The sequence below is a fragment of the Polypterus senegalus genome, chromosome 2, assembly GCF_016835505.1.
Source record: "Polypterus senegalus isolate Bchr_013 chromosome 2, ASM1683550v1, whole genome shotgun sequence".
NCBI classification, from domain to species: Eukaryota; Metazoa; Chordata; class Cladistia; order Polypteriformes; family Polypteridae; genus Polypterus; species Polypterus senegalus.
Window position 1 is genome coordinate 80,599,200 of NC_053155.1, and position 14,528 is coordinate 80,613,727.

Here is a 14,528-nt window from a genome sequence, read left to right on the forward strand (position 1 = left end):
GGGATAATTCCTGCTTTACCTTCAGAACAGTGCTAACTCTTAAAAGCATGGATTCAGTAAAAGTGACAGAAACATTCCTCAGGGATCTAATCCATACTGATAAGATATCATCACTTAATTCCTAAAGGTTTTTCAACCTCATGCCCTTGATGAGAGACCATATTTTCTCCTCATTAAAAAATTCACTACTGAATTGAGATGTGATGACTGTGTAGGGCATTGGAGAAAAGTCACTATGTTATATTCAGAACCATCTTTAGACATTGAGTATTTCATAATATGCTGTATTATCCTGGTAAATGTATTTATTTCATACAAAGGTAGACAATGACCATAAGTGTGTGAACATGTCGAGTAACAATGTTTTGGTATGCTGTGCCATTCAACTTGTATTACAATATCACTGCCAGCTACCATTACAATATCACTGTACTGTGCTCATGAAGGTTTTGTCAAATTTTCATCCTATTGTCTGCATATCACAGCAGAAGTTGGAATCTTCAGACCAGTTTTCTATCGTACAGTTTTGGTACTCATATGTTCACTGTAATCTCATCTGCCTATACTTAGCTGATGGAAGTGGAACCAGTCTGAATGAGCTTCTTCTACTGTAGTCTATCAGCTTCTACATCGGATGAGCAGTGCCATCAGAAATACCCTTCTGCACACCTGTACAGACCTGTTTATTTGAATGTATTTGGACTTTCTGCTGTCCTGTATGAGTCTGACCATTTACCTCCACCCTCTTCTATTAACAAGGTGTTTTTAACGTCAGAACGGACACTCCCTGGAAGTTTTTTGTTAACTGTACCATTCTTTAGAAACAGTAGTCCCAGAAAGGAAGCTGTTTTGGAGGTGCTGGAGACCTTGTGTCTGGTGCAAACAAACAAATCACAGTGAAAGTTATTTACTGCAGATCATGCGTCTTGCTCATTCCAAAGTTTGACTGAACAACAATGAATCCACCTTAGCATGTTTGCATAATATATGGACTGAACTGTGGCCACATAATTAGCTGATTGGAGGGGCAGGCTATCTTCATTCAGTAAGTGCATTTAATAAAGTGGCATATATATACAGTACATATATATACAGTGGACCCTTGACTTACGAACACAATTGGTTCACAAGGGTTGGTTGTAACTCAAGTTGGTTTTAAGTCAAGACTATTTTTCCCATAAGAAATTATGTAAAATACCCATAATGCGTTCCGAACCTCCCACAGCAACACTTACTTAAACTTTTCATAATAAACAAGGGTTATATAATGTGCATAATTTACCAAAAACACCAATAATTTTTCTAATGTACTAATCAAACAATTATAAAAAGTGCCTAGACTACCAGAAACAACAATTTCATACTGCACTCGCCATTTAAGTTGACATCTTTGGCTTTCAGGAACGGAGGAGGAGAAGAATGAAATGGAAGGTGGTTATTGTTTGGAAGGAGAGTCCCCTTCCATAAGAACATCAGGACTCTGGCTCCCTGGTGTCCTTTCTTTCCTTGGGAGAGGCTGTAGCCCACTAGGACCTGCTTCTGGCTCACTAGGTCTCAACCTTTTCGGAAATAAAAACTGATCTAAGGTTGTCTGTTTCTGTCTTTTCTTCAACACAGTTCTGTAGTATGACATGACATTGTCACTATGCAAGTTAATGCAAAGATTAGCTTTTTCTCTGTCTGGGTGGGTCTTCTCTACAAATATTTGTAGCTCTGTCCATTTTTTCAGGATGTCCTTTATTTCAGAAGAGGACATTTGCTGCACTGATTGTTGATCCTCCCCCTCCTCTTCAGAAATCTCCTCAGCTGCCATTCTCTGTTGCTCAGCCAGAAGTTGCTGAAGTTCCTCTGTAGACAATTCCTCTGAGTGTTCCTCCACCAGTTCCTCAACATCACCACTGTCAACCTGCAAGCCTATGGACTCAGCTATAGTGACAATGTCATCAACCACAGGGTCAGTTGCAGGCTCATGCTCCTCTACAAAGCCTTCAAAGTCTCTCTCCTCTATAATTTTAGGCCACACTTTCTTCCGGGAAGATCTTAGTGTCCTTAGAGAGACATTGGCCCAGGATTTCTCTATTAACCCCACACAGGAAAGGATGTTGTAATGTTTCTTCCAGAACACTTCTGGAACAGTTCCTTGGTGTATAGCTTCTTAAAGTTAGCTATAACCTGCTGGTCCATAGGCTGCAGTAGAGGAGTTATATTAGGTGGGAAGAAATCTACTGTAAGCCATGGGAATTCTTCAGCCAAATCTTCTTCCAAGACTCTTGGGTGAGCAGGAGCATTGTCCATGATTAGGAGAGCCATGAGTGGTAAGCCTTTGTCCTCTAGATATTTCTTAACAGTAGGACAGAAAACCTCCCTGATCCACTCAAGAAAAAGCACTCTTGTTACCCAGGCTTTTGCATTAGATCTCCACATGACCCCTAGCCAATTATTCATGACTGTATGTTTTCTGAACACTCTAGGGGTCTCAGAGTGATAAACCAAGAGAGCCTTTATCTTTAGGTCACCACTCGTATTAGCACATAACAATAAGGTTAGCCCATCCTTCATAGGTTTGTGGCCAGGCATGTTCTGCTCTTCCTGGGTAATTTATGTTCTCTTAAAAACTTGATGAGAGCAAAAGCCATTTCTCTTTGTTATCATTTCAAAGTGGCGTATGTAATTTTTGGCAGCCTTTTTATCAGCACTGGCTGCTTCACCATGCCTAACTATGATATGAATCCCAGTTCTTGCTTTAAAATTGTGAAACCACCCCTTACTGGCACGAAATGTTTCACCAATATCACTTGTTGATGGCTTATCCTTTAATAGATCTGCATTTATAGCCCTAGGGTTTTCACAAATGATTGACTCAGATAGGCTATCGCCTGCCATCTGCCTTTCGTTTATTCACGCTAATAATAGCTTTTCTACCTCGTCTAACACTGTTGATCGCGACTTACTAATTTGAGTAACACCTTTAGCAACACTAGCTTCCTTATACAAATCTTTTCGTGGTAAAATTGTAGAGATGGTGGATTTTGACATGCTGTACATGCTAGCGAGATCGGTCACACGAACGCCACTCTTATATTTACGCACAATTTCCTTCTTTGTTTCGATCAAGATCGCTTTCTTTCTTTTACCTTTGTTGTCTTCTCTTCCTTACTTAGCTTCTTTGGGGCCATTTTGATAGTAATTATGCAAATAAATTATATAAATCACTGCACTGAGAAAAGATACGTCCACAAATACACGTATCTCGACTCCGACTGCCCCTTGCAAACGCTCTCGGCTGTTTGTTTACAATCGCGCGAACGGATACACGTGACCACATCCGGGTCATAACGCAAGTTGTTGGTCGTAAATCTAAACAAAAATTTTGGTTGTAAATCAATTTGTTCGCATGTCAGGCCGGTCGTATTTCAAGGGTCTACTGTATATATATATATATATATATACTGTATGTATATATATATATATATATATATATACAGTATATATATATATATATATATATATATATATATATATATATATATATATATATATTGTGGAGCCGACCCAGACACAGAAGGGCGGACATGTTGTAAATCACCACCACACGTTTATTATGTACAAATATTTACAAATATTGAGTCACTCAGACTCAGAATACAGTCCAAATAGTGCACAAACCCCAAACACACACAGTCCTGGCCTCACAATGCCTTTCTTCGGGCCGCCTCCACACCTCTCTTGTGCCTCGTCCTCTTCCACCCGACTCTAGCGCTGAATGAATGGAGAGGGCCCCTTTTAAACAGTCCCCGGATGAGCCCCAGGTGTTCCCGGCATTCCTCCTCTGGCCACGCCCCAACGTGGCGGAAGTGCCGGCTGTCCTCCCGGCAGCTGTCTGGGTGCCGTCCTAAATATTCCCCCCAGCACCTCCTGGTGTGGCGGAAGTGCTGGGGTAACAGGTCCCCAAGGCATTGGGGCGCCTCCTGGCTTCCATGCCCTGTACCCGTGGCCTCCAGAGCAACCAGGAAGGCAGCACCCACGTGATCCAGGGTGGGCTCTGACCCTCTTCCTGTCCCTCACGGCGTCCCAGCCGGGTCGTTGCTCCTGGCATCCCTGACAATATATTTATATATATATTGTGACCGGTGTCGCCACTCTGTTTAACAGTAAAACTATTTCAAAGAAACACAGAAACTTCCTCTTAAACACTATTTCAAAAAGAAACAAACACACTCCTTTCCCATCCCTTTCAAAGGATCAGCTGTAGGCTTGCAGGCATATGCAACATGCTTCTCGCACAAGGTTTGAAACATTTAAAAGACCGAACCCCATCCAACCTAATGGCTCAGTCTCTTGTCCTCTCTCCCACAGACTATGTCTGCTCCAGTCACTGCTTCCAAGTCATTGAATCTGTTTAATGAGGAGGACTTTGTTCTTTTGACCTGGAGATGGGAGTTGAAGCGCCACATTTGACAGTTGTTTCTTGTGTGCTTTTCTGCTATTGACTACACCCTTCTTGATAATGTCTTGTGTTTTTACCTGCCAGTTCAGCAATAAAGACATTACTCCGTGGAAGCCTGTTCCCTTTTCTAGTCTCCTGTGCAACATAGTGACCCAACCTTGACTATTTATATATTGTAAGGGACAGCTGGGTTGGGACGCCCAAGGAATAGATGGACGGGGGAAGGCAGCTTCTTAAGCATACTGCCTCCACCTGGGAGGCTAGATAATAGCTTCCCTGGGCTGCAGCAGTGCCTCGGATTCCCGCAGGGCTCCACGGTAGTTGGAGTTTGGCACAGAACTGTTGGGTTCCATGGGCACTGTCAGGGGGCATTGCAGAAACACTGAGCTCTTTGGTGCAGCACTTCTGCCACACCCGGAAGAAGATCAGCAGACACTTTGAGCACTTCCAGGTGCCCTATAAAAGGAGCCAGCTGTCATTACTCTGAGAGCCAGAGTCGGGTGAAAGAGAACAATGCTTGCCAGAGGAGGAGTGGAGGGAAAAAAGAGAGAACAGAAAGAAAGCGCTGTGTGCTGCAGACTGTACTGGGTGCTTTGTACTGTGGTGTTGTGGGAAGCAAGGGAGAAGAGCATGTGGTGCTAAACTTGTGTTCTGGTGTCTTTTGCTTCAGAAGTTTGGAGAGCTGGAGGTCACAACATCCATCCATCCATTTCCCAACCCGTTGAATCCGAACAAAGGGTCACAGGGGTCTGCTGGAGCCAATCCCAGCCAACAGGAGCCAGGCAGGAACCAATCCTGGGCAGGGTGCCAACCCACCGCAGGACACACACAAACACACCCACACACCAGGGCCAATGTAGAAACACCAATCCACCTAACCTGCATGTCTTTGGACTGTGGGAGGAAACCGGAGCGCCCGGAGGAAACCCACGCAGAGAACATGCAAACTCCACGCAGGGAGGACCCGGGAAGCGAACCCAGGTCTCCTAACTGCGAGGCAGCAGCGCTACCACTGTGCCACCGTGCCACCCAGGTCACAACATATATATATATATATATATATAGTGAAAGAAGGAAACAACTCGTAAGAAGGTTTGGAGTTTGTGGCCCCATATACTATAAACAAAAAAAGGCAAAAACAGGTCTTCTTCTCAAAACAAAATATTGCATGAGGTTACAAAGACACAGATGGCGGATTTGGAGGGACAATATAAAGGGGTGGACCGGATATTAGGCGTGATGGTTGCTGGGTAGACGTGGTGGTGGATGGGAGCGTGACGTCATCTTTGAGGGACCAGAGGGAAGAAAGGAACCCGGAAGTGGAGATTGTTGTTTACTCCAGGTGGAGTTATGGTGGCGTTGCTTCGTCTTTTCTGAGGGAGGAAGAGAGAGAGGTTAGTACACTGTTTTCATCCCCCGACGGTCTCATTGCTTTGCGCGTCTGGTCTTTCAACTGCTCCCGATGCGCTCATGCGTGACTATATATATATATATATCTATACTAATAAAAGGCAAAGCCCTCACTCACTCACTCACTCACTGACTCATCACTAATTCTCCAACTTCCCGTGTGGGTGGAAGGCTGAAATTTGGCAGGTTCATTCCTTACAGCTTCCTTACAAAAGTTGGGCAGGTTTTATATCGAAATTCTACGCGTAATGGTCATAACTGGAAGCAGTTTTTCTCCATTTACTGTAATGGAGATGAGCTTCAACGCCGTGGGGGGGGAGTTTCGTGTGACATCATCACGCCTCCCACGTAATCACGCAGTACATAGAAAATCAGGAAGACCTCAAAAAAGCGCTCAAGAAAACATGCATTATATAATTGAGAAGGCAGCGAAACAATAAGAAGCGAGCGAGTGACATATACAACCATATTCATGAGTTCTGCTACTTCGGAAACAATGCACGATGTAAACCTACACTTTAAATTAAGTTCATACACAGGCTGCCGCTGGCGTTTGTAATTTAGTGCTTGCCCATATAAGGCCGTCCGTCAGCGGCAATCCAATAGCAAACTCCCACTAAATATTCACGGGTTAAGGACTGTGCTTATGGAGAGGAAGATGAGATGGTCAGGGTGGTGTTTGGTACAAACTCAGCGAAACTGCGAGAGAAAGTTTTAAGTGCCAGGACTAAGGTAACATTAAATACAGCCACGGACATAGCACGAGATGGCACCAGCACAGCTGGGAACCTTCGATGCAAGTACACCGAGTGGCTCACGTGAACTGACGCAGTGCACAGATAAAAGCAACAGTTCCAAAGAGCGCTGAACAAAACCGAATTACACAATTGAAAAGGCAGCAAAAATACGAAGCGCCTGATAAGCATATTCAGAAATGCAGCTACTGTGGAAACAAAGCACACGGTGGAAAAAGTCAATGTCCCGCTAAAGGAAGACAGTGTAAAAAAAACCCGTGCATGCAGTGTGTCAGGTCTCAGATAAAGAAGAAGACGAGCTGTTTATTGATGTAGTAAGAAACGAATCGATGAATGAAACCTGTCATCTTTACAACGATTGACAAACACGGAATGTAACTTGAACACAACACATCCTACAAATACGAGCCTGATTGAAAGAAATAATGATAATCAAATCCTTGATGACAGCAACACTCAGTAACACTCACAAAACAAATACTGTATATTGACAGTCATGTTACGTTATTTTTAAAATGTTCCCTTTTCTTTTTCTACCTTTTTTAACACACTACTTCTCCGCTGCGATACGCGGATATATATATATATGTATATATATATATCCCGCTCTACATACTCGAATAATGGATACTTTATTCGCCATCAATGATTGTTTTGGTAAAGCCATACTCAGTGTATTCATTAGATGAACGGTAAAAAAGTAAGAGCGAGGGGAGGATGACTCATTGAGGCATGCAGGCTGTAGTGCGCGTCAACTCTATCTGAATTGCGCGATCACATTTGAAAAAATATATCTTTTCAAGTTCTATTTAGTCCATATGTGTCAAACTCAAGGGCGGGCCACATCCGGCCCGGCGTGTAATTATATCCGGCCCACGAGATCATTTTATATACTGTATTATTGTTATTAAAGCCCGGATATATGAAGCGCTGGTAACACAATAAACTACAGATCCCATAATGCAGCGCTTCAGCTGCCTTGCCGAACACTTACCGCGTACTAGAGTTATTGCGCACTGAGTTTGCACGGCGCTTTGGTGACTTTGAAGAACAAAAAAAGTCCGTCGACATGTGGCTCGAACCTTGTGCATGTTTGGTAGCACATATCTGTGTGAGAAGCTCTTCTCAGTGATAAAGACTAACAAAACAGCACACAGGAGTCGCCTCACTGATGAGCACCTGCAATCCATCCTGAGAATCTCCACAACACAGAACCTCACACCAAACAGAAACGAACTTGTGGCCAAAAAAAGATGCCAGGCGTCCAGCTCTAAAATGACATATGAGCAAAGACAACTGAATGATTTGATTTGTTATTGCACGTAAGAGCGGGAGTCAACCGTTTTAACAAACAGCGTATTGCACTGATACGAAATAGCTGTGTGTGTACATATGTAGATATGTATGTATATGTATATATATGTTTATATATGTGTGTGTGTGTATGTATGTATATATATATATATATGTATTTGTGTGTATATATGTGTGTGTATGTATGTATATGTGTGTATATATGTGTGTGTATATATGTAGATATATATGTATGTATATATGTGTATATGTATAGATATGTATATATGTTTATGTGTGTGTGTGTAAATATATATATATATATATCTCAACAACACTCATCACTCACAACAGTGACAAAACAATTACATTGACAATCAGGTTACGTTATTTTCAAAATGTTTCCTTTTCTTTTCATTGCTTCTTTAACACACTACTTCTCCGCTGCGAAGCGCGGGTATTTTGCTAGTATATATATATATATATATATATATATATATAGTCAGACACACAAACCTGGAGTTGCTCACTTGGAATTTAGATGTGACACTGCCACTAGCCCAACTTTCTTTTCCTCTGGAATGAAGAAGCACACCTCTATATTAAGTAACCTGACCGATAGCACACAATCGGTTAAGACCTGGAACTTGTGAATAGAGGACCTCTCCAGTGAAAACCAATATACATTATCATTGATGTCATTGCTAAACCTTTATCACTTTGTTTTGTTTTTAACCTTCAACTTGGACAATTACACGGGACACCAGTGGTGCCCCAACTCTTCTTCTGTTTGCTTTTACCTATATACAGTACATATATTGTACATATAATTTTTGTTTTTGTCAGTTCTGCTTAAAGGTGCTGAATACCTCTTGTGACAGATCCTCCTCTCCACAATACTCATTAAATCACTACAATAATAACTAATAAACAATCCACCACTCCCAGACACGTTGCCATCCTTCCACCCAACTCAGCTCATTGTCTGGGATTTCCCACAATCCTTTTATAGTCCGTGACCCGGAAGTGCTTCTGAACCCTCAGTCCATGTAACTTCTTAGCACTTCTGGGTCAGATCAAAAACTCTTCTTTTTCTTCACCCCGGAAGCACGTCATTCCCCTTGTCCATGTGACTTGGACGTACTTCCGGGGCGTAGGGCAAATAATATTCTTTGCTCCTCCCTGCAGCTCCATCTAGCAGCCCCTGGGGTATCCAGCAGGGCTGTGGATGAAAACTCCATTGTCCCAGGATTCTTTGCTGGTCTTCGGGGCACCTCCATGCTGCAGGGAGGGCTCCATCTGGCAGCCTGGGGGTATTGGCCAGGATGACAAGCCGGCCATAGACCACACTCTCCAGATAAAAATTTTGGAGGATTTTTATATTTGTTCCTAGAAGGACATTCTGAATATACAAGATGCATCACTCACTGCTCAGTGTGCTATAAAAGCAAACTTAAAAGATTCTGCCATAATTCTGGGAATTTGTTTGATACAGAAAGTGTAGCATCATCTACAAATGTGATTAATTTGTCAGTTACACTTTATAAATTAAAAAGAGTAGCAGGTCCAGCATTGATCCTTGCCGAACAGCACTTTTTACTTGTGCTTATTCAGAAAAGCTCCTCACACCACAAATTGTTTTCAGTGCTTAAGCTAATTCTGCAGCCATCTGCACATTGGGCCATGCAATCCTGACTCTTCTAGTCTGATTATTGTCTTTTATGGGGTAAGCATTTTGAAAGTCAGCATAAAGAATATTTTGCTCTGTCAATACTTTTGTTAACCACTCATAAATGTGCAGGATATTAAAGTAACTCACACAGTCCACAGTTCTCTTGATCATTCATCTCCAAGCTTTTGTAACAAAACACACTCAAGTCTGCTTAATCCAAGGTTTTACCCCAAATGTTATGAAGAAACAATATCCTGATAATTTGCTCTACTTTATATTTTCATATTTGGGTACAATTTTTGATGATGTTATCTTTTATTTTTTGACAGCTTGGAGATGTGGGGTGCAGAGGCAGATGAAGCTGTGGCCATGAAGTCTCCTGCTGGGCTCAGTGGTGTTCCTTTCTGGAACAATGTGGGGCTGGTTCATTAATTGGCTCAGGCTTCAGCTGGTGGGTTGGATATTTCTATTGTTCTTAAATGGTTCTTCCTGGAATGGCCATGAGAAGCTGAACTATTGAAAGTCCCTGCCTGAAGTGGTGTTTAAAGAGCAAACCCTCATGTTGGATCTCAAAAGAAAAATCAGACCACAGGAGGCCTGTGAGTCAGTGACATTAACTCCTGCACTGCTGTGTCACTCTGCATATATGATACAATTTATTGTATATGATCAGTAAACTGTAACTTGCCAGGGTTAATTGTCATTGACAACATGCTGTTCAAGAGCAGGACTTCAATTTCCACATCCTTATAATGGTCTCAATCTTTTTCTTCACCACACTTTTGCTATTACCATCGACTTCTGCAGACTGAGAATCTCCTCAGGTGTACATCATGATTTGACCCTCTAAGGAGCCATTATTACTTCTATTACAAACAGTGGTTTTCCATGACGTACAGTATTTTCCACTGGAGTGCAAGTTTCCTCCATAAAGTTTTCACACCTTTATAAATAATCTGGAATAGGATATTTCACAACCCCTTCCTTTTGTTTTAATTGTTCAGAGTGTTGTTTCATGACCATGTGTAGGTTGTATGTAAGAGCACAGAGTGTGCACATTTGCCCCACAGAGACCAGTGACTTGGCCATAGTACTTGAATTTTAGCATAAAGCTGCTTAGTGATGCTCTCTCTGTCAAGCCTGACATTTCCATTCAATCATCTGTGAAGAGCTTCTTAGGTTTCAGTGAGATGCAGCCTGGATAGAAACAGTGTGTCCCCCAGGATGCTACAGGTATCTATCAAGATGTAAAGCCTCCTGGACGAGGGAGATGTATAAAACAACTGGCAGGTAGCTCAACCTTCACTCAGAGGAGAGGGAAACATTATGAAGAATGGGCAGCATTCAGGCTACTTGGTAGACCTGACCTTTTACTGGAAGCTCAGGGTTGCAGGGAATCTTAGCCTGATAGCAACCCGGCTAATGTAAGCTAAAGCAAAGAAGGCTAACTGGATGTGACAACAGGATGGACTTTAAAATCATCTCATGCCAGATACACAGTTGGGTCTAAATAAAGTGATGCATAGTGGGAATTTACAAGTGAACAAGTAGGTAAGCTGCCTCATTAAACAGACATGGGTTTTGACTTTCTTCTCCTTACCTTGCATTTTGATGTTCCCCATGTTCCCTCCACTGTGTGTTTTATTAAATTAGCAGTTTGACATATTTTGAATCCTGCCATTGATCCATTTGTTACATTATATTAAGTGTTAAGTGGGAGATGGGGTATCTTAGTTTGAGTGTGTGTCCTGCACGTGTGCATGGGAGGAAGGGCTTTGATGATAGTAATTACCTGCTGGACCAGGCGTTGGTGCTGTATACTAATGCCCTCTCTTCTCCTCCCACTGCAGGCATCTCCATATCTGACATCACATCTGCGTCTGTTTACCTGGACCCTCCCCTTCCTGCCTCGTGAACTCAAAATGCAGAAGCCGACCAACTTGAGTCAGTTCTGTTAAGAACTTGTGTCCATGAAGACGTTTCCACTTTTATTGCGTGTTGTCTTTAAATTTTACACATTTCAGGTATACGGGGTCACCCAACTCTTTATTATTGCTTATGTCCAATTTTACTGGTGAAAGTGCCATCTAATCAGTACCTGAGGGTCTCCTGCTCATCAGCATGGACACCACAGGTTACGTGATATTAATGAGTCTTTTCCTCACAGAATCAAAGTAGAAAAACCTACAGAGATGTTTCACAGCACACAGAAAATTCCTCAAATTCTTACCTTTTCTGTGATGTATAGGTACAGGTCATTTTGTAATGCGAAAGAAAACATTTGAACTGTAATATAATAGGCTGGGATGACATTGTAAATTATCATCTTTCAAGTTTTCAGACTCTGTGTCCAGCTGGCATTTGCCTATTTTGTCAAATTTGTATGTCTGTGTGTAATCATTAACCACCGCTATCCACCTCACTGATAGTCTCGCTCTTTATAAGACTCCCTGGGTATTATATGACTATATTCACTTATATACCGTAATGAACATATAGACAACACCTGTCATGATTGCACTCAAGGGCGACGCAGGCAGCCTTTCTTCACGAGTACAGAAATTAACTTACCTGCAGTGATTGATTGTAGTGAGATGAGATACTGTAGAGGCCCATAATATGAGCCGCGAGTCTGGAACAAGACAGCCAAATGAGCCTTTAGGATAAACCCGGGTTATTGTTCTTAAGGGGAATGCTTGGAAAGGGTGTGCTGCAGGTTTTAGGATTTATAAACACACACATGGACTCAAGAGATGATGGAATATGCTGAGTTGTGGCTGGTAAATTACACTTTGCTAGATGTACATGACTGTTTTGAGTATAGCGTCTATTGAAAACAATGCATCAGGCAGAACAGACACCTAGCACAGCAAATTTAAATTTTATTTCTTTTACTTGTATTTTATGAGCATAAGGCTAAAGAAAGTTTAAAGGGAAATGATAAGTCACGTATATGGTAGCTGAACTGAACCATTTAATAATGTTAGGTGAAGCCCTCAATACTCCACCACTATGTGTCTATGTTTGTGTATCCAGCATACTCATTTCACTGTATGTACTGTGTGTGTGTTTTTGTGTGGTATGCACCAGTGTGTGGTTACAGAGCCTTTTCATTTGTAATCCACATATTGAAGATCTTGGGTTTCCAGCCCGTAGCACACTGCTACTCAGGCCAGTTAGCAGGGATTTCTCCATTTTCTTCTTCTCACGTTTCTTTCTCTACAGTTAGGAATGTTCTATCCTCCAGATCAGTGTGGCATGACTATATATAACAATCTTATAAAATGTTTTGAATATGTTAAAATTACCAAGAAACATCTGACAATATAGGAATGTGTGGAATTGTAATGAGAGGCTCCATCTGTTATCTCACACCTGACTAAAACGCCATTATCTGCCACTGTTGGTATGTTTATAGTTCACTTTGAATAAAAGGCTGACGAGGACAATTCATTTCGTTAACGTCCAATGACTGCACTTCTGGTGAAGGAGGAAATTTCTGAGAGCACATATTAGCACACAACTTCAGGGCACATAGAAATGTTGACATGTGGGCTAACAGTGTGGGTTCATGGGTAAAGCACCCTAAGCATGGGGGACACAGGCTAGCAGACCATGAACTACCCTTACTAAGAATGATTAAAAAAATAAATCAATGAGCTTGTTTAAGAAAAGCAGTATGTGTGAGTCACAGAAATTAGGCTTGGATAAAATAGCTAGTACATTTTCTAAACAACCTGTCATTTCCTGCCATTTTCTTACACTAAGCTACAAACACACGATTGGCATTATTTTTAGTTTAGGTGTGCAATGACAAATGGAACTACAGTGATAATCGGAGGTCCCAGTATTCCAGTGTTGGCTGGCCACTGCAATCTTACGTTGGTACTATGGAATATACAACAACCAGTAACGGGGCACTGCACGATAAGGTGCAGTGAATACACTTGACTGAGAGCATTCTAACTATTCTCATGCGATCAGTGTCCCTTTGTTATCGCTGGATTGTTTTTTGTTCTGTCTCATTTGCCTTTGCAATTCTCGCATGTTTGACCACTGATTGCTGACATCGATTAGCCTCTTCCTTAGTCTCATTTGCTCTTGCAATTGTCTTTCACTCAGTGTCCGCCTGTCTTCATTGTATGTTCTGTTCTTTGCTCTCAGTTGCTCGAGCAATTCTGTTTCGCTCTAAGTCAGCCTGCCGTAAATGCTGGGAGGACTCTTCAAAGTTTTCAGACTCTTTCTCTGTACGTTTAGCATTCGTTTGCTCAGAGGCTGATGCACTTGCTGCTTCTTGAGCAGCTCTTCTTTTCTCCACCCTAGCAGCCTGCTTCTTCTCTTCTTTCGTCGGTATCCATTCGTGTTAAAACTGATAAAGTCAGTTTTTGTGTCACAATTACTTAGTATGTTTTCCTTAATTTTTCACCTAAGCTGGCACTTAAGTGTTCAATCTGCCTCAAAAATGATTTAAGATACAAAGAGGTAGAGGAAGCGATGGTGAAGGTGGTAGGGATGAGAACGGCACCCGTACGCATGTGCCACACAGCCACCCTGCTGCCAGCTGCAAGAGTTGATTCTACAATAAAATAAAATAAAAATAAAGTAATAATTCAAAAACTCTTCACTTTTAATATAAAGCTGTAGTGAAGAGTTTCAGTGTAGTATATGTGTACCAAATTTCAGGCTACAGGTTATTTGATTTTTGACCTTGACCTTGAAGGTCAATGATCACCCCGAAAGTGGACAGTAGAGGTCAGATAGTATATGTGTACCAAATGTCAAGTCAATAGGTCTGTAGTACTAGTGTGTTGTCTGGAGTTACCTCGAAAGCTTGCATATCTTGTAATCTTTTTAGTTAGCCAATAAAAGGTTTCATTTTGCTTGACTTTTCAGGTCAATAGGTCAAATGGTTTGCGAGCTACAGGTGATTTAAAATCCTGGACAGACAAAC

At 41.8% G+C, this 14,528-nt stretch overlaps 1 long non-coding RNA gene across 2 annotated transcripts; it reads left to right on the forward strand.

Annotated features, from left to right (window-relative positions):
• Positions 1-5,754: 5,754 nt before the first annotated feature.
• LOC120524224 lies at positions 5,755-13,163 on the forward strand. Of its 2 annotated transcripts, none has more exons than XR_005632776.1 (3): positions 5,755-5,841; positions 9,907-11,128; positions 11,428-13,163. It is a non-coding gene; the product is annotated as an uncharacterized LOC120524224 (long non-coding RNA). The 2 variants fall into 2 exon arrangements; XR_005632777.1 differs by having other exon boundaries at positions 9,907-10,028.
• The last annotated feature ends 1,365 nt before the right edge of the window (positions 13,164-14,528 follow it).